At 40.4% G+C, this 23,430-nt stretch overlaps 1 protein-coding gene across 4 annotated transcripts in view; it reads right to left on the bottom strand.

Moving 5' to 3' along the window:
• Positions 1–6,057: 6,057 nt before the first annotated feature.
• Positions 6,058–23,430, bottom strand: part of LOC147054688 (uncharacterized) — a 46,256-nt gene continuing 28,883 nt past the window's right edge. Inside the window, exons 5-8 of one of the 4 annotated variants that reach the window (XR_015066678.1) lie at positions 16,021–16,086; positions 14,522–14,597; positions 13,269–13,471; positions 6,058–6,137 (exon numbers count right to left, since the gene is read on the bottom strand). The gene's annotated coding sequence lies outside the window, so the exon portion shown is untranslated. Of the gene's footprint in view, positions 6,138–6,856; positions 6,935–12,071; positions 12,204–13,268; positions 13,472–14,521; positions 14,598–16,020; positions 16,087–23,430 lie in introns of those variants that run through there. The other 3 variants (XR_015066681.1, XR_015066677.1, XR_015066680.1) reach the window with 3 other exon arrangements.

The raw sequence follows: 23,430 nt of genomic DNA, 5'->3' as shown, positions 1-23,430 counted from the left end.
TAATTTCTAAAAATAATTTTTGATTTTTTTTTTTTTAGTCTGTATGTTTGGCAATGACAACAATTGGTGGGGCATTCTATTGTTTTAGAAATGAGGTCACTGTGGGGGAAGCATTCAACTTTGATAGTTATCAATTCTTTAGTAAATTTATTAGGAGTGTTTTAATCAAACTATACTGTCCTTCCCGACTAAAATAAAATATTGTTACGTGATTACTGATTACAGAACTACGGAAGAGGATTAGGGCCAGTGCTGGAAAAAAAAAAGGGTGGGAACAGGATTTTGCCTTTTTTTTTCTCAGAATTCTGACGAAAGTGGGAATTCTCCGTACTCTTCCGTACAGTCTTGTTGACGCATGAATCATGAAACATTATTTGACAATTCAAACATAAAGCCAAAAACACTTTTAAAATATTTTTAAATTACTCCCATCCCTTCTTCACCCTTTAAACTGCCCGGGTGTTTGTTGAATTGGGAGTTCAGTTAAACTAAGAGAAATTAGTCTTTTTGGTCAATAATTTAATTTATTGTGAAACATTTTATTCACGTGCAAAATACCTCAAAACAAAGCCCCACATGAACAGTAGGAACAATGATACAAAAATTACATGACTGACAAAAATGCCCAGAGACTACTTTCCTTAATGGATTTTTATACTCTTTTTGTATGAGATCCCCACAATATAATTCTTTATTTAGTTTCTATAATATTATTTTCTCTTTTGTTATATTTGTTTCTTCTTTCTTGTTGCTGTTTCAACTTTGTTTCCACTAGAAAAGTTCGATGACAATGTTTGCCTTAAATGTTTGTACAGGGAAATTGCGCAATTTAAAAAAGTTAACTAACTTGAGGGAAGCGGAAGTCCCAATTGCTCAAATGACGTATGTTACGGGAAGTTTAAGACTTTTTACTCTCACCTCTGGTATATATCCATCCGCTCTACTCCGTGACAATCGTCATTAATTTCATAACTTTATGCTTAATGCGTTATTTAATACCTGTATTATTGCATCTTCGTCATAATGTATTATACTATTGTTAGTATTAACTAATTATCTAATAACATTTAAACCATTATGAGTTTAGCTGATCAATGCAGTACAAAATGTACTGAACACCGTGTGGCCCGAGGTGATGCAGTGCTTCTAAACAGCCAGCAGAGGGAACCAGCGACCCGACATTTCGTATATTGCAAAAGTGGACAGCTTTTGAATTGTCAACATTGAATACAGACGCGGCTCGGCCGTTAGCAGGCAGTTCTGTGTTCGAATCTCGATTTCCTTTGTGCTTACTATGTTGGGGTCAGTTTTTCCACGTGTGGTTATTCATAGACCCCATATCTTGTCCAGAAATGTCTACATGCATCCCTGTGTGATTGACTGGCGACCAGTCCAGGGTGGGCCCTGTCTCTTGCCCAAAATCAACTGGGTTAGATTTTATCCCACCCGAGTCACTATTGAGGAGAAATGCTATAGAAAATACAGTTACATTCTTTTTTTTCCCCCCCATGTCAAGTTGAATCAAAACATTCAGTGCACATTTCTTGTTAAACAAAACAATCCAGATAAAACATCACACCATCTAGTTGAAGCTATTATTTGCATGTTGCCAAATATAATCGCAGTGATGTGACCGTGTACGCTTAAAACAACCAGTAGACAATAGAGGTAACATGGTGGGCAGTTTTAATAGAACTACCATTTGGACCTCATCGTAATGTGAAAAATATTCGGTCTGTTTGAGGCAATTGTAAGATAAGCCCTAATCACTCACTACAGGGAAAACATGGAATAATGCACACTCAGACCCGCACACGTTTTATCTGTTTCATTAGCACACCACATGAGGTGGCAGACTGAGGCCTCATTGTCTCCATCATTAACCAACACCTACGACCAGCACCTCCCCGCTCTCGCACTCAAGCAGTTACCACGACAACAAGAATACTGGGCATTCTTTCTCCCGTTGCCCGGGTGACTTTAATTATAGGGTGTGGGAGGACTTACGGGATGGTAGAATTCCGGCATGACCATAACGACGCAGGAGGAAAGCGTTAAGGGATACCCAGTGACGAACAAGAGCTTAGTTATACATACACACGCACACCACTCCCTGTGGTGTGTGTGTGTTTACAAGCATCTTGCGCAAATTCTCCAGGGACATGCGTGCATGCTTGCCCTGCTATGGTAATTACACCAAGTAGATCATATTCAACGTTTAGGATTTCTTCAAATTGATAAAGATGAATTCCAAGGTGATTCAAACATACTGCATGCAATGCAGGAGGAACTTTATGTAGTGTGTATTTTTACAAAATATATTGTTCAAGGGTACAAAAAAAAGGCCATTCCAAAAGGAAAAAGCCATTTGAGATTGATTAGGAATCACTAGTCTTCTTTATCAAAGAGCAATCGTTTTTCTAATCTTAATAAATACTTGAAAACTGTGCCTGGTGCAGTGCAGAGAAATATTTCTGCTAGGAGAAGCAATTTACGCAATTTCAACTCAGCCACTCAGTGCTAAGCGAGAACAGATCATAAAAGTGTTTCCAGTGAAAATGCCTTTTAACAACAGTACCGGAGGAATGATGAACCAAATAAATTCCAAACATATTGACCCATTTCCAGGGAGTGTCAAGAATAAAATGGTGTTGTTTTTTTTAGATAGAAGCCTCTGTGCTCTCCCATGACACTGCAGAATCCCTTAAAACAGCTGAACACTCTTTTATAAATTCCCAGTCAACATAAAGGCTGGGAATTATTATTAAGGTACATAAACCCTATTTTAAAAACTAACTCGGAAATGACTGTGTAAACTTTGAGTAGAATTTTATCAGCTAACAGCTAGTCCAAGTCATGTATCAAAACAAACTTTGCAACCTCAAGTAGCTTTTTAGAAACGATGCAGCATTGTGGAGGAGAGCTGTAGTAATCATGAAAATATAAACAAAATAGTACAAAGTAAAAAAATCAAACCAAATAAAATAATAAATCAAGAGTGGACACTGTAAAGCTATTTCCATGTGTAAAAACTGATACTTTGATTCTTTTCACTACCTTAAAAACCATTTTAAATGGAACAAAACCTCCCCCACCCTGTCATCAATATGGTGCGGGTGGATCAATACACTACCACACAGAGGAGGCATTGAGTGGACAAAATCATGATGGTCCCTTCTCTCTGTGAGGACAGTACATCTATACATTGTCTCCCAGCTGGAGTGGAAAAGTGGGATCGCAGGGAGTGAAAACCAAAAGGCTTCCATGTGTGCCCTTCAGAAAGGAAATTAGTTCCTTTCTTTACGCCTGTCTCTCAGTGTGAATGATGTCAACAACATACAATGTCAACAACAGACATTGTTTGTGCCCACAGACAGTGAGGGACATCATGCTCCTCCACTCCAGCCCTAATGATGTTTTTTTGTGGATGTGTGTGACTGAAAGGGCCAAACACGAAGAAAATGTCAATCAGTCGCAATGCTGCATTGTGACTCGCCCTTTCCCAAAGGCACCTTGTGCTTGATGCCTCTTACAGTGGTGCTCACTTTCAGCCTGGGCAGCAGTTTGTGAAGGAGGAGACCCAGATGGAGAGTTGAGATGCAAGTGTCCGCAACCCAAGAAGTTCCTGCTGAGCTTAAGAGAAGGCAGCAGTCCAAATTTCACTCTCCTGACATTCTCGTCTGAGTGTTTCCTGGAGCATCATCACCCAGTGGGAGGAAGAAAGAAAATATTTGTCATTTGGAAAATAAAAGAGGCATTTGAGGATCCTAATATTAGTGATGGGAAAATGATGATTCAGAGTTGCTTCATGAAACAATTGTATTTTTGAGATTTCTCTGTATGGCATCGTTTTAATGAAAGTGGTCTAGAAATGGAGAGTGCCGGAGGTCAAAAAATGCAACTGTTTCATAAAGCAAATTTGAAGGTTCATTTACCCATCACTAGCCAAAAGATTTAAAAACAAAATCAGATGCGATTTGACAAAACTCAAAAAACAAATTACATCTCGATTTTTTTGTGTCAAAAGATTATACACTGAAACAAAAAATAACTTTGAGTAACCTTGAACTGAACTTTTGTCAGCATGAAGGAGACAGGCTGGACGTATGTCAGTCAAATTTTTTTTTTATTTCAAATATAACTGTACTGTGTCTTTATTCGTGCAAATCCCTGAAGTAGCGTCTAGAAATGAGCATTTCTCAAATGAACACTCACTGAACGGAGCTGTTTCTTTTAACCGTGTATGTTTTGATGTAAGAAACTACATAAATGACACAAAGGAAAGGAAATGCCTTTGTCGTAAGAGAAATGTGTCATTCATGATAGAAGAGAATGTTTTTGTTTTCTGGGTGCCTAAGAGCAAGACTACACTCGAGTTTCCAGTTGCGATCAATTCAAAATGAGCGTTATTATCTAACTGGATAAAAAAAAAGACTTTGGCCTAGTTATTGTAAAAATGTACTATGCACATTAGACACCATCAATGTGAGGCACTTCAAAATGTTTGTCAAACATATTGTTAACACACTCCATGATTTTGTGGAAACCTTTCAAAAGGTCACAAGCGAAGCGTCTATGTATACAACCAACTCTTGCCACAATTACAGTGGGTTGGCAACGAGGAATGAAGTTGGAATAAACACCATTTTGTTTACATCTTAAAAGTGGGAGTCACTCTCACTAAATCAAGTGTGATTACAAACTAAAATTCATCATGTGACAGCTTGTCAGAGATAAAAATGTTTTACGGCACTTCTTTTTTTCTGGCAATGCCTCCTGTTTCAAACCAATATGGATCATAGCCATGAACACTGCTCGCTCACTAGCTTATTTAATTACAAACACGTGACTTTTGAATGCTCTTGACAATAAGTACAATGTACTGTACATATGCTTAAGTCAAGGATTTTATAATTGTACCTTACACTGGCTTTGGCTTGTAATATGGTGAAGAGGGTCTTATTGCTATGGCAACCGCACGTTAACATATTGAGTGGTCAATAATTTTGGTAACACTATTATTTTGAGTACTGCTAATTGCTCTATGTCATGTTGTACTAATTTTACCGACTGATTCAGAACTATCTTTTTTTTTTTTTCAAACAAACTTTCACATAAATCACAGACCTCACATGATCCACCCATGACAATGTGGCTTACTTGTCAATCAGTCAGTTTGTGTATGTTGGTGTGTATAAAGCATATGGATTTGTCCGTCGACATCTGCTCCTTGGTTTATGGGGAATCCCAATGATGCATTGTAACACTATACGGTAGTATATATGACTCTCATTCTCTTTGCGTGGTTTATTTAATAGGCCTATAATTCTCCACATATGTGCATGTGTTGCTATGTGAAGCTTTTATGCCACAAAAGCCACGTGTCACTCTTTTAAACCATTCCAGGGAGTTATTGCAAAGGTGCACATGCGTCATTTCGCACACTTGGCTGCGGGGCGTCGGCTTCTTCCTGCCTGAGTTGAATAGCGAGCCATGCATGTGTTGTGCGTGTGATCTTGTGCACGCCAGTCGAGCTGTATGGAGAGACAGCCATCATTATAGGCATCTCAGTGAGAGCAGGATTACAAGGCTATTAGATAGAAGTCACACGCAGACTGTTTTTCATCCAATGCTGTAAAACACATTCCAGTGGCAATACACAAACACGTGTCAAACCGCTTTCGTACAACCTAATCAGCTCACGTGTACAGATGCTAACATCATACACGCACAGAACACCCAAAGCATGTCATGTGACTTCAGTATGAGGTTAAAGGTCAGGGATTGTCTCGGTAGACGGACTGACCTTTTGGGGCAGCCAGACTGAGAAATATGACAATGGGGGAGGAGAGTCATTGACAATTTACAGACACTCAGACTACACTTTGGACAACCGGAGTCAATGTTTCTGTTTTAAGTGACTTTTTAACACAACCCCATCAAGTAGTTTGGCGTTTCTCACCGCCATCTGCCGCAAGTCTGTATGAGCGTGACGCAGCTGTAGTGCCACCTGCTGTTTGTAAAGCAAGCTGTAACTCCTGATGCATCGCCTCCTCCTCTCCTCACCAAGTGTCCTTGCGCTTTTCCTCCTGCAGCTCTATCTGCAACGCACGCACTTCCCCCTCTTCCTCATCGAGCTGGACATAGAAAGAATGTTTACGTTATGTGTTGACGAAATCACACACAGAGTCAAAATGTCCCGTAGAAAGAATGACTCGTATATATTCTGTTTTGTGCGAGACTGTCGCAAGAATGGAATCCTTCTCTGTTGAGACTATTCAGTGTAATATTTTACGTCAGTATTTCCGATGTACTTCAAATGAATGCCAAGGTAGCCACATATTTCCCAGCCATTTTTTTTACGTGTTTTGCTTCATTGTTCTTAGCTTTCATTCCACTGTTCAAGGTTTCATTTTGTTTTCTGTTTGTGGCTCAACCTTCTGTTTTTTCCTGCATCATTCTTCTTGGTTACTCCCTCGGTGCAAACACAATGGCGGTGTGCCTTTAATGTGGGCATTCTATTGACGTAGTGGAACATTTATTGCAGAAACGTCCATCACATGGACATTACTAATCAGTGAAGTTGTGACCACAACATGAGAACTATCTGTTTGAATGTAATCTGACTGCAAAATGTGTTAAAGAAATAACAATGATTCCTCTCTCAAAATGAAGTTGTAATTGGTGATTAACATGAGAAAGTAACTGACAATATTAGATTCAGATTCGTCCATTTACAGGGATATGAGATTGATTTTGACTGATTGAATTTAATCTTGCCCTGAAGTTGTTTGCTGTCCTGCTGGTCCTGTCTGAGTAACAGCTGTTTTGTTTTTCCCCCCTTGTGGATTGTCAGCTGTAGCTCTGCCTTCTTGTCAAGCTGCTCCATCTCCCTGCAGATGTAGTGCATTCTGGGCTGGCATCCTTTCCAGGGCTGCAGTCGAATACACAATCATAAAAGCATAACTGCTGGCATTGGTGTGTCCACACAGATGAATGGCAAGCCGGCAGTGTGTTTTACTTTATGGGCATTCACATTTGCTGAGATGTTTTCATTGTGTTTAGCAAAAAAAAAGAAGCTTTGACACAGCTACAACTGTCCCTCTTGGCTTTGTGGGAGTAAAAACAGGATAAACAAACAAGGCAGGACAGAGGCCAAACTTTTATGGTCTCTTATAAAAAAATTAATAAAAAAAAAACTGAGTGGACTGTCTTTGGTAAAATGTTTTAGAACAATCTTCATCTACTTATTGGGTGACTTTTGACTGTGCCAATCTAAATTGAGCATTATTATCAAAATACAGCCCTCTTCTTAAAAAGTGAGTCAAAAGCAAAACCGAGCTTTCGTTTTAGCTGGGGATGCTTGATGCATTTGTTCACCTTCGTTTGCACATTTCCACTATGCATGCAAGTGTGACAAAAAGAATGGCAGGAGTGGGTTTCAAACAAGAAAGTAAAAGACAAATTAGCGTGTGAGTATTTGCACGCGCATATGCGTGTGTTATGCTTGCGGTTTTGTGCCACCGTTAAAAGTGGCTCGTTCGCGTGAGTCGCATCAAATGAGAAAACAACACTTCCTCTTTATAGGGAGAATGTGCGTGTGAGCAGCACAGTTGGGCTGTGTGTTTATACACTCCCTCTCTCTCGCTTGTAAGTGTGTGTGTGTGTGCGTGTGTGTGTGCACAGCTGCTGGGTGTGTTTAAACAGGGTACCCACTTCCTGTTGGACGGGTGTAGGTCAGGAATCCCAAATTGAACAATAACTTGACACAATAAATGGCCCGCCCTGGCATACACTTTATGTGCTATTGATGTTAGAGATGATGAAATACTAGGACTGTGCCAATGTTATTTATCTGACAACTCAGTTTAGTTTCCCTTTGGTCATCTTGATTGAAATATTTGATGACAGAGCTGTCTGTGGAGTGAAATGTGTTTGCGCAGCTGAATCAAGGTCATTTGGAAGTCAAGTGAGAGTAGCACACGTTTTGCTATTTTATGCAGAAGCACGCTAATTACGGTTCCGCGACTCGCAGATCCGCTCGGGTTTATTCTCGTTTTCGATGTGGGTTAAATTTTCACTCAAAGTGGGTGTATAAAACTATTTTTGGCAGTGAAAGAAAAGCAGCTACTCTGTTCAAATAATGGAAGGCAATGTTGTCAATAATTTCCTGAAAATAACATATAACATGTCCTACTCTTAAAACATTGTGTCCTGTCAATTATTGACTTAAAATCGACTGATGAATCATAGATAACAATTGAACTAAGAGAAACCTTACGAGGTCATTTGTGCTGTGATGGACGAACGCGCCATCAGGTCGGTGAACAACATTTGAAAACAAGCTCAAACAGCAACTGCCCCAGGAGTAAATAACCAATTCCCTCGCTTGATACGACTTCCATCTGTTTTTAAAACCATCACTGATCCACACGAAATGCCTTAAGAAACCCACATGAGACCAAACAACATGTAGCTACATTCATCTTCACTGCAACGGGCTTCAGCAAGCCATTTCACGAACGTGAGAATATTCAAACATACCGCAACTCTTATTTTCGATGTTCTTTTCAGAAAGTCAATTTTGCACAAAACAATAGGAAAATAAAGCCAACTCTTAGTCTTGGAAAGAAGTGGAATCTTAAAACAAAACAGCTGAGGGAAAATCAAAAACAAAGTCACAGATGAGGATGAGATAAAGTTACATAAATCTGATTGATTCACATAAACGTCTAAACGAAAAATTTATTATACGGTAGGAACATCTCAGTTCACTTGAGATGCGTAAAGTCGGCGTGTGCTGTGAATGCATGTCAGCGTCATAATTATACAATTGCCTTGATTTGGTTTATATTACATTTGGATATTGTGTGTGTGCATGCGTGTGTGTGAACGTGTGAAAGTGTGTGTGTGTCTCGTAGAAAACTTCATAACATAGCATAACAAAGCGCAACATTCGTATGCATCCAAGTCGGGCCAGACATATTATTCACTCTACTGGCTCTGGCTAATCACATCAGCCTACTCACTGCACGGACGCACGCACACACACACACACTTACGCATGCACACACACACACACACACACACACACACACACACACACACACACACACACACACACACACACACACACACACACACACACACACACACACACACACACACACACACACACACACACACACACACACTTGTATTAAGTGTGTATAAAATACGTATATGCATGAATGCACTTGCAAGAGTTGCAATTTTGAGTCCTAAAGCTCATTTAAATGTCTTCCAGACTTGCTGAGAGATGAGGAAAGTGGCAGTTAAAAAAAGATTCTTTCAAAAGAGCAGCCAATGAATCTATATAGATGACACAAAATGTGTTGTTGATGTGTCTGAGAGCTAATGAGGTGGTGTGCACACTTAACTTTCAATGAAGTTTAAAAAAAATATATATATACACGAGGAAACACTACAAGGCTCACCAGGCAGATATAACAGAAAACTTCTACTCATGTTCTCAAAGTCGAGGTGGACCTAAAATGTTGACCAGATGTCAAACTCTGGCTCGTGGGCCAAATTTGCCCCACTGTATAAGTAGGTTTGGCCCGCAAAGACAAATTGTGCATCAACTTCGTGTCAATACTACAACTGCAAATTGTCTTCACTTTTAAAAAATGTATATGTTACTAGCTTTTTTTTTTTTTGCCTGGCTCCGTTTGATTGGCGAAATGGAGTCAACTCTCTGGTGGCTACATTGGATCGGTGAAACAGCCATGTGACAGCATTTGTGGCACAAGTCTCTCGAGAAAAAAAAAAAAAAAATACGTCAAGCAAGCAAGAATAAATTCAAAATAAAGTAACTAGTGGAATGTAGCTCAATCTATCACATTCACAGAAGCATTTTTTCTTAGCCAAAATACTCAAAGTAAAACTTATGCTGCATTAAAACTACGGACTTGAAGTACAATTTATACCAAAAATTACTCAAGTAAATGTAAAACTCTTTTCGACATTACTAAGACCATCACACTCTTGTTTCTATGCAACGGAAGCCGAGGTTTCAGGGCCTTTGCTGTTAAATCCTCATAAGTGAGTGCTGCACACCATGGTTGTGTATTTTTGTGTGCATCATAACATGAATTGATATAATACATAATGATACAACTGTTTTTTTTTTTATATAGTAGACCTTAGGAAGAGCAATATACAAAACAAACTATTAAGCCTGCAAGCATGCATGTGTTTGTGTTCGCATGTGGGTCTGTGCGTGTACTTGACCCCCGAGGAGTGCGATCGTGCAAATTCAGCCCTCAGAAGGAGGTCTGGGGGGATTACACGGAGGAAGGATGGGAAAATCTAGGAGCACTCTCTCATTTGCTCACACGACATGCTGCTTTTAAGGGCAGGCAAGTGTGTAGTGTGTGTGTGGTGGCCACCTCATCAAGAGGCACAATCCTTTTTACTGCTTTATGCTGATTCAATCTTTGTGTTATGCGGCCAAACAAAGAGGTATGACTGCAATGAAAACCATGTCCATGCTTTAACCACAAAACTCCAAAGGCCAAATCTGAATAGCTTTAATTGGTTATGAATCAACAATTAACAAGAATTACCACTGACATCATCTCACACTCTGTGACTCATCTCAAAGGCTTGCCATCCAGACGTGATGCAGACAAGGAAGATAATTAAGATTTGAGTCAAAATTCTCTTACCAGCTTCCATTTTGAGCAGAAATGATATAATATGACATTCCTTGGACTAAATCTTGATTTTCATGTCAGTGCAAGCCTGGTTTAGAATGTTGGGGAATTTAATATACCATGCTGTGCCATGCTAGGAATTCCAGCAGAGTGAGGGCGTTTTCTTTTACTCACCTGAAGATTTGGTGGCTGAAAATAGACTCAACTTTAGACCAGCTGTAAACAGGTCTAAGTTGTGGCGTAGATGATGTAAGGCAATTCTGGTCAATCTGACTGAGGCGCATGCAGACAAATTGTGAGTGTATGCGAATGCCGTCGTATTTCATTCGAATGACAAGAGCATGCATCGACCCCCCCTGAATCATTATAGAAATTAATTCATTGGATGTATTATTATCTTTATTATGTTTAAAATTACCCTCTCCACAGCTTTGTGTGTGTGTATGGGGGGGGGGGGGGGGTACACATAAATCAAAACAATTAGGTTGGAAGGTGGTCTCCAAGTGCCTACGACTCAGCGATGATCTAGCACGGGCCAACTTTCTATTGTCCATCCATCGAGGGAGATCTGCTTGCAATTCTTTGTAAATGTACTTTGCATGCTTTGATCTTCCACAACGTCAAAGACTGTTTTGTGCCCGTGCCAGATTTTAATGGGAATGAGAAGAACTGCTTCCATTGGCCTGTAGGTTAGCCACCTGTGTTCACACCTACAACAGCACACATTCCTGGTTTTAACTGCTCGTGTCCACAAAAATTCCAAAAGCAAAGATTCCAGTGGAATCTAATTGTAAGCATGGGTGGAGTCACTCCACCCACACTCACAATTAGACTGCATTTTGCCCTAGACTTATGCTGAGCATGAAAATAAAACTCCACATGTCAGACAATTTACTTGTTCATTTCCTAAGGTTTGTATACTTTGCTCAAAATGGAGTAATTACTGGCAAAGTATTTGAGTTTAAACTAGGCATGCAATTCCTTTGTGGTTGTGTCATAGTTGCTGATTTGGTAGTTAGGACACAAATTCACCTTCAGTAGAATAAACAAATAATAAGTGTGAAAAGTATTTTGAAAAACATCCACTGCTTGAAACCACTCCAAATAAAACCATGTTTGTATTTCCATTCGACACCACCGAACTGTTAAGGGTCAAGGGAAAGGCAAAGTCTATTCAAGCAGTCTATCAAGTGACTGACACAAAATCATTCACACACATTCATATTGTACCTCTGAGCATTTGCGAGTCTTCAATGATTAGAACACATCAGAGCAGCAAAGGATCAGTGCGCACATTCCTGACCTTTTCCTTACCCACATTTAAAAACGTCAACGTTGATGTTCCATTATTCTTGTCCTTTCACATTTCAATGCGGTGTGTTTTCAGCTTTTGTGCAATGTGCACCGTATCAGTGAATGGTGTGGAAATGAATGTGTATTGATCGTGTGCAGTCACAGGCAGCAACCGCTAACAGTCTTCAGGCAGTCCGCCTCTTCCTCTCACCCCTGAGAATAAAATAAACTGGTAACAGTTGCAAATTACCAATTTAACAATGAGATGCAGCACACTTAAAGGTCTGGTGAGCACAAAGAAGTTGTGTAAATTGAGTGTAAATGAGCCAGCCAATTAGGAGCCATTCCTCGGATACTGCAATTTGATACAGCGCGATGATTATATTAATTAACTCACGTGTGATGTAATTCAATATGCATTATTTTAATCGGTGTGTTTTTTTTATCATTTATTTAATGGCACCAGTTTGTGATATAAATATTTATTTTGATCGCAGCAGGTTTTCTGACCAAATCGTTTGATCTTTCCAGTTTCCAGATATGCATCTGGTTGAGTTGGAACAATTATGGAATTTTGTGGCCATAGGATACTATAGAGCTTCTATATCCACATAGATGGTATGTCTGAAGAGTGACTGCTTATGCTTTCCTTTTTATGTCTTCTCAGACATGAAAGCATTGAAAATACTTTATATCAGAACAAGCTATTTCCAGCTGCCACTAATCTGTGCTTGTGGTTTTACAGTATATTTCATAAATAAAATGATGAAAGTAATCAAATTGTGCTTCAGTAAACTGAGTGTGGATGACATTTTCAGTTCTTCAAAATAGTAAACGATAAGACATTTCTACGTGGAGAAGTTGAATCTGATCCCTGTTGACTTTGGTACATGATGGCTTAATCACTTGTCAATCACAGAACTGGTTAGGACAATATTCCCGTTTACAGACAATATGGCATCTTCAGTGAATCATGTTTTTGGACTATGGGGAGCAGTGGTGGCGCCAGATGGGGGATTGCTTCCCCCCAAGTTTTAGACCAGATAATTGACTTTGCCAGTGGTGGGGAGGAAGTTGGAAAACTGAAATAGCAGATTTGAGGGCTGGAATGGGGGGGAGCACATGTGCATTCTACACAAAATGGTCCAAGACAACATAGTCAAACCCTTGACCCTTCTTTACTGTGAAGCCACGAAACAGGTGAGACACATAATTGGAGGAAAATTAAGATACTGAAAGCATTTTTAGGAGAATGAAAGCAAAAAAAAAAAAATTCACCTTCAACTCGTCTGCTTCATGTCAGACCGACCAGATGCTCCAGAGCCTTCCTCAGACTTGTCACGCTCTCTTTATCAGCGCTTCTCTCCTGGTTCATTTGTGCCTCTTTGTGTTGCTACGCCAACAGCTGCTTCTGAAGAGTGTCACACCTTTGTTGACATGACAACCACTTCCCGAGATTCCTCTGTGCTTGCCCTATTAACCTGACAAACACACACCGAGACAGTTTAGATTTTAAATATAATTTTTCTTTAACACAAAATGATCACGTTTTATCATTACAGCAAGCATAAGCAAAGAATATTCCTGTTCAGGGGCTGAAAACTAGCAAATAGGCCTACTCCTAAAAACTAGTGTATTTTTGGGCTGGGGAGCACCCAATCTTCATGAAACTAAACTTGTTTGGTTTTGGTAAATGAATGGACATTGTGGGTTATTGCTTTGAAGATGTTCACATCTAATTTAGCCACTTTAAAAAAGTGGGTTTATCAGGGCATACTGATTATGCTGATGTTTTGTACCCAAAATCATTTAAGACTCTCTAATCTACATTTGGTGAACAGTACAGTGCAGCTTTAAATTAGTTCAACTATAGGGGACTGTTCCGAAGCCTTTGTGCCACCCCTCGAGAGTATCATCACATGGTGCTTGCTCGGCATAGGATGCCAGAGAGGGCGGGAGATCCTGGACCGCTGAGTGGATATATAAATCAGTATAATTGAACACACCAGGCTTCCAGTGGCTTAGAAAAAGAATAGCAGCAGATACCATGTGAACAAATACAACAGCCCACATCCCTCCAACGCCTGTAGGGAAAGATGAGAGCTTCAGAGTGGGTGCACACATGCGGGTGGATGTGTGTCTCCTCGCATACCGGCGTGGCGCTCTCCGCTGCTTATTGACGTGCACGCATCTGTGCACAGTGGAGTGTGAGAAACATGACTCTACGCCAACGAAGAAGTGCTTCCATCTGTTGCACACGCCTCACAGCGGACTCTCTTCTCACTGGCACTTCGTAGAGACTATGATCTCCTTCAGTGATCCAAGAGCAGATCTCAGCTGACTTTAACCGACCCCTCCCCTATCTCCGCACCCAGCACCATCCTTCCTCCCCCCATCAGTCTGGGAAGGAAGGAGATGAAGAGGAGTGGTGGAGTAAAGGAAGCGGATGATTTGTAAGGAAATGACAGGAATCTAATTAGTTTTTAGGAAATTAGGGGGGAGAAATAAGACAGGAGAAGACAAATATGTACCTGATCAGCTTTTCTTTGTAGTCCCTCTTGGACTCCTTTTCTGCTACAGCTGCTCCTCTCGCTGTCATGTCTGCCCCTGGGGAAACAGTGCACAATATTGCGCAGTCTGAGCCTCACTGTTTTCATCTGAGCCTTTTGTTAGTTCAGTCAGCAAGATAAGGGTCTGCATCAATATAAATAATCTTCAAAGTCAAATCATTCAGAATTTGGTTCCAAAAATGTGGAACACCTCTTAACATAAGAGAGAGTAAAAGAAGGCTTTCAAAACTTAATATACACAGCAAGCAGAACTCCAGCATGAACACATCGAGTATCATCATTAAAGTTGAGGTTGAGCTTGATTTTATTTTGTTAACATTTCTATTTCTTTTACAATGACAAGTTCCACTGTCTGTTCATTTCCAACTTGCCTGAAGAGGAGGCATGTATCTTTCAGGCTCTGATTGGCAGGGGAACATTGTTCAGAATTTAGTATGGGTCATTGAAAAAAAACTTGAGGTAGACTTTCTGTAACCACTCCTATATTTCAGTGTGGAATAAATCAAACGCCACTTTGAATCCCCCTACAGGGATCAACAAAAAGTTCCAAAAATCATTCTGCATATGAAAATAGTTCTTCTGTTTTTACAATGAACATCTATGATGGATGAGTTCCGTGCAAAGCAATTTACGTGAGTGATTTTAAGATCCGCTTAGTGGTGAAAATGCAAAGTGAATGTGCTGCGCGCATGTGCGGGCCCGCGTTTTTCTTTTATGTGCAGCTGTTGTCTCGCTCTTGAGAAAGTAAATTGGAAATCGGTTTTAACTCAAACTCTGCATGCCATGACAATATGTGGAGTAGAGGGACTTCAACCTTACCCTCTAACAATGTTGGCTTCCCCACTTTAATCCCCTCTCGGGCGACATGATCACTTAATGTGTTTGTTGTGTGGGTGGGTTAGTGCGTCGCTGGATGTCTAGCCCTATGACCTTGCAAGCACACGCAATGAGCATGCGAAGTGAGAGCGCTTGCATGGCTGATGTCACAAACACACAGCCTGTTTTTAACGGTCCATCATGCAGTGATTTGTACATTTTACTCTGCTCAAGTTGCGTCATTTCTTTTCATTCTATAATTTATATACGTAGCTTGAGTTGTAATCGTGTATGACAGGGGTGTCAAACTCATTTTTTTCGCGGGCCGCATTGTAGTCATAGCTTCTTTCGGAGGGCCATTCTGACTGTCAACCCAAATAAATGTATGAGCACCTCATATACACAGTAAAAGCTACAAAACAAACTGACAACTCGTTTTCACGAGTAAAAACTGATCAAATATTTAAAAATATATATATATTATTATAAGTGAAGACAATTTGCAATTCTAGTAATGACACAAATTTGATGCATATTTTGTCTTCGCGGGCCACATAAAATGGTGTGGCGGGCCGTATCTGGCCCCCGGGCCTTGAGTTTGACACCCGTGGTGTATGACAATTGGCAATCACAGAGATACTCACAGCTGCCTGGCACCGGCTATCTGTCTTCCTCTTCCTTGCTTTGTTCTCGTGTCTATTTGCATCTCCCTTGGAAAAAAGTTCTCATTTGTCATATCCAGCTCCTGTTTATTTAGATTAGTCAAATGTTCGACATATTTATGACACACTTCTATATAATCTCATAGGGTAGAGTGCTAATTTGTTCCTTCATTTTTTATTTTTTATTAGGCAATGGGGGAAATACTCGGTTGCCTCAGTAACAAATGAAAACAAACATGAGTTTCCTGTTCCAATGTCTCATCTTCAGCCAACAGGACATGTCCTGGCAGTGACTTAAACTAAGGAACACAATATCCAAATTTGTTCCAATAACAACAAATTCTATTTGACTGTCAAAATCAAGGTGTTTTACTTTTGATGAATGACAAGAAACATCTGGGCCCCTTTCCAACGCTCACCTCTTTTAGTTTTGAAAAGCAAATGTCCTGAGAGAGCAATAAAAAGGAAAATTCATTTAAGGGAAAATTCAAGGTGAATACAAAAAGGGCTATTAATATTCTTCAAGTCTGCTCTGCATTACAATGAGGCCAAACTGGTTCTTCACAAAAATACCCGTTCATGATCAGAGAAACTTTAAACGGAATTCTTAGTCTTCGGACCATAGGTTGGTAGAGTAGCCCAAAATGGCACTCAAGTATGAGTACTGTTACTTTAGAATACTATTCCTAAACTAAAAGTAAAAGGTAGTCCTAGTAGGTGTTCAGTACAGAGTACACTGTGTGTTCATTTCTGACTTGCCTGAGGAGGAGGCAAGCATCTTTCAAGATCACGCTAGGGAACATTGTTCAGAATTTAGCCTGGGTCCTTGGATCTCATTACTACCCACCTTTGCTTAGGACATCATATTGTCTAGCGCACAAGTGTGGAAGTCATCTTGTGTAGTCCACATGATGACTTGCACGGAATAGATTGTGTCCCAAAAAAAAAATGAAACCACCAGTCTCAGTAAAAAGATTTGATGGTGGTGCCAAAATGAACCGAGGGCCACAATAAATCTAACATGCACGATGGCAGCACGACAACACATATCACTCAAATTATAGCCTGCAGAAGGGTGCATACCTGCAACTGTCAGCTGTCTGTAAAAACAGTTAATCAGCTGTTGTGGATGACATACGCACGCAGGAATCAAACATTCATCTTCACACTGTCGTCTTTGCAGTAATCAGAGAAGAGGAAGAAAATATCCATGTCATTAGATCCAGTTGAAGAATTTCCCATAAAAATGAGACATGCAGGTGTGCAGACTGTTGTTGACAAGTGCATGTGGTTTGGATTGTTTGTGTATTTAGCTCATAATATTATCAGTAGCTCAAGGTTTTACTTCAATCGTACGACAAGTTGAGGTGCCGATTTTCATATTGGATCGGATCATTTGTAATTCCATTACTGTATTCTCTTTGATATAATACTGTTCCTGGACCACCAGCACCTTGGAACAGATTTAGTTTGACCTCAGAGGTTCCACAAGAAAAATATTTTTTTGTGTTGGTGACATGCTGGAGTGTATGACTAGCCCATCTGCCTCAGTCCAAAATCTCAACTCTGGTCTTCGAGTGAAGAGTTTCCCTCCTATGGGTATTATCTGGGTCTAACAGTTTCCTCCAACATCACAAAAACATGTATGTCAGGAGCATTGCCAAAATGTGTGTAAATGCTTCTTTGTCCTTTCATCCATCCATTCATTTTCCGCACCACTTGTCCCCATGTGGGTCGCGGGGTTCTTTGTCCTTGTGAGTTGTTACCCTGGATGGGCTAAACAGGAGAAAATGGACGGATGCTCAGCTTTGAAGGTAATATTGCTTTAATCATGTAGTGCATCTGACGCTTAAGGTGTTATATGCACATGGCCAAGCAGAGAGCAGATAGTCAGTGTGCATTGTCCTTATGAAAACAAGCTGTATGACATCAATCACTTCAATCCTTTGCTCTTGCTCTCTTGACCTTCCCTCATTCATCATCTCCTCTTTCATCTCCTGCCTTGCTCTATGAGAATCCATCCCTCTGCCCCCTCTAATCCATCAATTCAATCTGGTCTTCTTCTAAGTTGAATGATCTTTCTTCATCTTCTGATGAAACAATGAGCTCATGGTCTCCGGCCGATCATGTATATGTTCCCTAACAAAAATGTCACCCAGGCCTTAGAAGAGCGTTGCTAATGACACACCCATCTGTTGACTAATGCTTGAAAATAAAATCCCCTTTATCAATAAGATTTGCACCCATTCATTACCTTTGAAAGCTCTTTTGTGGTGAGTAGTATTACTTGCGTTAGAAGATGATCATCAAATTACATGAGGTCTAGACTAGCACTACCTGAACGCATACTGCAAATACAAACCAAAATAAAATTAAAGAAAAGGATGGTCGTGTGTCTCTGAGTTTGACAGATTAGAGTCACCGAGCGCGAGGGAAGAGGAAGCACGGTATATGTGGTCACGACAAAACAAATTGCCCTTGAGTGGCTCGCTGGCACGCTGATCAGATTGCATGCAGGATCAGAGAGATTCCACAGCTGCTGCTTGCTGTCCTTAGACTGCCCCTCAGATATGTATGCATGCGTTTCCAAGGCAATGGGCTGCCGCCACAAAAACACAACAGGTGGGGAAAACCCATGTTTGATGGAGATGGCAGTCAAAGGGCGGGCAGTTGTCGCGGTAACACATCCTACACACAAACAATCTGGCCCCTCATTTTGAGATCTTGACAGTGATTCAAAGGTTTCGGAGTCTGTGAGACTGATATGATGGATTTTAGTGGCTGGAAGGCTCCAAAACCGCGCACACGCAGTCATAGGTTGATGGGTGGGCAAACAGGCATGCAATCACTATTAAATGAAGTGAAAGCAAAAGCGAGCCGATCGACTCAGTCATCCCATCTCGACTTCAGTTCAGGCTTCGCATGACTGGCTGCCACACATGGGTCTGATCAAGGAATAATTGCATACTTGGATCTGCAATGTTTCATGTCGTGGTGGCGCGTCAGCTAAAGAAGAACCAATCAATATAATTTTGCTCCAGATGCTGTCGTCCCGATATGAGATAGTGTTCATATTGTGTTGCCAGTCTTAAAAGTAAAACATTACCAGCTTGCAATGAAGTAGAACCTCTAAAATGAAAACCTCCTATAATCAATATCAATATTTTAAAATATGACTTTAAAGTATCTCAGAACAGTAGTGTTGTTCTAATGTAATCCACATATGGTCTATAGGAGTCAACACATCCACAAATTCAATATTATACACAGAGCTGTTATGTTGAGATTAGGTTGCTGAGCTGCTGAGACGAACCCGGCTGGCCTTGTCCTCACACTCTCATGCGCATGCATTTCTTATCAAGCAATTAAGTCTCAGATTTGAGCACACCCACTCGTCCTTATCCTCCTCTACATAGACCGCAAGATGTAACAAGACCTTAAGGCTGATTCTCCCTATAGCATATGTCTGGGTGGGTCGCGTGTGGCTGCAAACCTCCCCACCATCCTCTCAGTCTGGGACTCTGATCCCTCTCTTGATGTACATGTGTGCACATTCCACACACAGACACATCTAGTTCCACTGTATAGTGCATTTGTATTAGATGTTAGAGAGTTAATAGTACACTGAAACAAGAATAATGTTGTGCTATTATCCAAGCCCAAAATTGTTTTTGAATTAAACGATAAATGTAATTGGCTATTTCTCACTTTAACAGTCAATACAACACGTAAATAATATGTAGCTTGTATGCGAGTACTCCAAACATAAATCCTGTTTGATGTCCTGTTGATGACTGAAAATAAACAGGATAAAAAAATTCAGAAAACCTTTCTGGCAATCCACAAATTGTAAGAGAGAAGAAGGAGGTGATGGTGAACTTAAAGTGGGAGAGGGAGGAAACATTAGTGACCAAATGAGTGCTTCATCTGTAGTCAGTCAGGTCAAGTAGTCCTTTAATGCTTTGATAAGCAGATAGAGGTAACGTTTTACATTTACTCCCCTAATACGTAGGAGGAAGTTTGTGTGAGTGAGTATCTCCCATCGTGGCTGTTGGCCAGTGAGTGCACATTTGAAGTGGTCGACAAGATTGAAACTAGTTGGAGTAATGGTTACCATGTGGCATATACACAAATAAGTTAATTTTTTAAGTATTTATTTCATTTTTTTTAATGTATCAGGGTGTTTCCAAATTTCAGCCAAATATTTTATATGAAACTATGGAATGTTATCCTAAAAGACTAAAAAAAAAAGTGTTAACTTGTTTCAAAGAGCTTTGTGGCCTTACACGCCATTTTTTTTCCATGTAGAAAGAGTTGCTTGTTTTTGTACCAAATGGGAACATTTATAAATTGAGGGCTTCCATTAATTTCTAGATATGATCTACACGGACTGAACACAACACAGTGACCACTTTCACAAGATACCAAAACCTCAGTTAGATCTTTGTGTGAGGGCTCCAAGGTGCTGCATCATTGCAGTACTGGGAATATTTCCTGCTTGGGCGGGGCAAGTTGAGAGGCAGTACAAAAAAATGTGATTGGTTTAGGACATGTATACAAAGGGCTGACCTGCTTTTCACCCGGAGCATTCCGCATACCGCAATCCACCTGTGCTTCCAACTGTGTAAGTGTGCATGTTTTTTCATGTGCATGAGAGTGTGTGCGTCAACACATTCTTGTACATCAGCTGCTTAGTAAGGTGCTCCTACTTTTCTCTCTTCTGAAATTCAAAACTGGAATGCTCCAACTCATCTCTCAGCACTGTTTTCAAACACACGCACACATATAAGTTACACTGGCTGGAAAATAAACTTGTCACCAGAGGCTGTTATACCACATGATTTACAAAATGACAGAGGACCGCATAAAAAAAAAAAAAAAAAAAAAGGAAACTGACAGGTACAGAGAGCAGATTTTTCAGTAGCATTGTTACTTCACACTTGCGAAAGCCGACACCAAAAGAAACCGTTTGCAATAGAAGCACGAAATCGGCAGGCGAAGACAAACATGAAGCGTGGGGGAAGGCAGCATACAATAGACAGACTGAGGTTTCAGATAGGAACATGAAAGCGCAGCAAACAAAAGGTGAGAAAGAGGAGTAAAGGAAAGCAGCAGGGCAGAAGAGGCTGAGGAGAACTTGCTGAAAGTAAGAGAGCATCCAGAGAACAGGGAAGTGTGAGGGAGTACCTGAAACACAACACCTCTAGTCTGGCAAGCTTTGTTGTCGGGTAGCTGCTGTGCTTGCTACTGTTTCCTCCTGCTGCTGACATCCCAATTTGTCACCGCAAACAGAAATACTGCAACTACCTGTTTGATAGGCATGATGCCAAGTGAATTAATGTCATGCTTATACGGGGTCCGTTTATAATATTTTTAAAAAGCTAATCTTCTGTTGTAAATTACCCCCCCCCCCCTCTCTGACATTGCATTTTATGTAACAGGTTTCCAGTCCACTGAATAAATTTATTAAAAAGCAGATCTGAGTGAAATGCTTTATGGGAACATTTGGGCCTTGTGTGAGGCCAACAACTTGTCAGCCTACACTGGACTAACTGCAGCTTCAGGCAGAAGTGGATAAGCAGAAAGCACTCAAATTCCAAGTCTGAACAGTGAACAAGGCACGGCAATATTTCCTGCACTAAACAGACATATTTGCATACAGGCAGGGCTCTCTGTCTTCAAGTACAAGTGAAGAGCATTGCCAGAAGTGACTTTCTTTCTTCTTTTCAGTCATTTGCCTTGATAGATCATTTTTCATTTTATACCGTATAAAAAAATCATACAGTAATATTTTACAGAGACTGTAAAAAATTTAGATGAGTTTTTGCTTGAATTCAATGGACATGTGTTGCTCATTCTGGTGGGTGCACTTGGCCGTTAGGGGGCAGTATAATACGTACATCCGTCAATTTTACAAATATTAGAGTACATTTCATCATGAAACAAAAAGAGCATTGCAACTTAAGCGCAATTTTAATCCTGTTTTTGGCATGGTCGAAAAAAATACATACCTCTGGGTATTAAATAAAGATGAACTAAACAAACTGGGAGAATAAATGAACAGCCTGAAGCCAAGAACACTTCTCTCACTCTGATACTGATATCACTCGTGAATTGTAGCTAACATTTTGTAACATTTTGCTGATACTAAAACAAAGTTTTGACTGGCAGTGTCCAAATGATTGATTGCGATTGCAGAGGTGTAAAACTGCAACTTTAGTTTGAATTGGAAGTTATCCCACAAGTGTGTGGAGGCGGGTGCATTTTATACAAAAGCAATAGTTGTCATTACGAAATAAATGGCACTGGGATTATATAATAATTTCCACAGCAAAAGATGTTTTTTCAGTTGTTATGTTAGCAGCAGCATGAAAAACATAAACATTGCCTCAGGAACATTTTGATATTTCGCGAAAATGGACAAAATCAAGATCCCTCCTCCCTTAGGAGGATTAAGTGGAACTCTTTCGGAGGCTACCACAAAAAAACTCTTGTGTCATTCAAAACAGCACTTTTGGGAGAAACTTCAACCCTGCCAACATGCCGGAAAACCTCGTCCTTGCATAGTAGTACACTGTGTGTTCAGCCAGCCGGACCAGAACATTCAGTTCTGAGTCCGGTCACATTGCAAAGACATCGTGTTGCTTCTCACTCCGATCTTGTTGCATGTCAATAGAGCTGCAAACACAGCATCACAGTTGGCTTTCAATCGTGTTGAGCTTAGAACCAGCTTGGAAAGTGACTGTGCCAGTGGATTATAGTTAGGTTTTTTTATTCTTTGTCATACCAACAATTAATTTGGTTCAAGGCTTGGCCCACTTTGCATTTAGACAAATATATCCAAACAAGTCTTTTTTTGACTACCCACGTTGTTGACTTGACTTGACACTGTGTATTTGTTTCCCAAGCCAGTGTGAGTGTGTGTGTCTACTCTGAGCATTGTGTGTGAGGGTCCATCAACGAGGTAAGGGCACATTGGCTTTTTAAAGCCCTTCATGTCAGACTGACATTCTCTCTTCTATTGCGTTTCCCCCCCGCCATCCCTTCTACTCCTTTGCTCTCAATGGTTCCTAATCTCACCATGTCTTGCAATTATTTCCCTCTTCCCTTTCAAACATCACCATAACATAGTTTTTTGTTTTTTTAACTCTTGTTTCTTTCATTGTGGCTTGTTCACCTTCCCTGCAGGAATAGAGAGCCAACAAGGCCCTCCTCACAGCAGCAATGATAATTGCTTTCTGGTCACTGTGACATGACAGGGTTCTTGAGGGTAAAGCAACACACACACAAACACGCACTGACTGACACACACATACACACACACGCATACAAGCAGGACAAAACACCCTTAGAAATACTCATTAATCCCCACAGAAACAGACAACTCCTAAC

This window comes from Syngnathus leptorhynchus, chromosome 7 (genome assembly GCF_054491065.1).
Source record: "Syngnathus leptorhynchus isolate UIUO chromosome 7, UIUO_Slep, whole genome shotgun sequence".
Classification (NCBI taxonomy): Eukaryota; Metazoa; Chordata; class Actinopteri; order Syngnathiformes; family Syngnathidae; genus Syngnathus; species Syngnathus leptorhynchus.
Note: the sequence above shows the minus strand (reverse complement) of the source record. Positions and strands in the feature narration are given on the sequence as shown.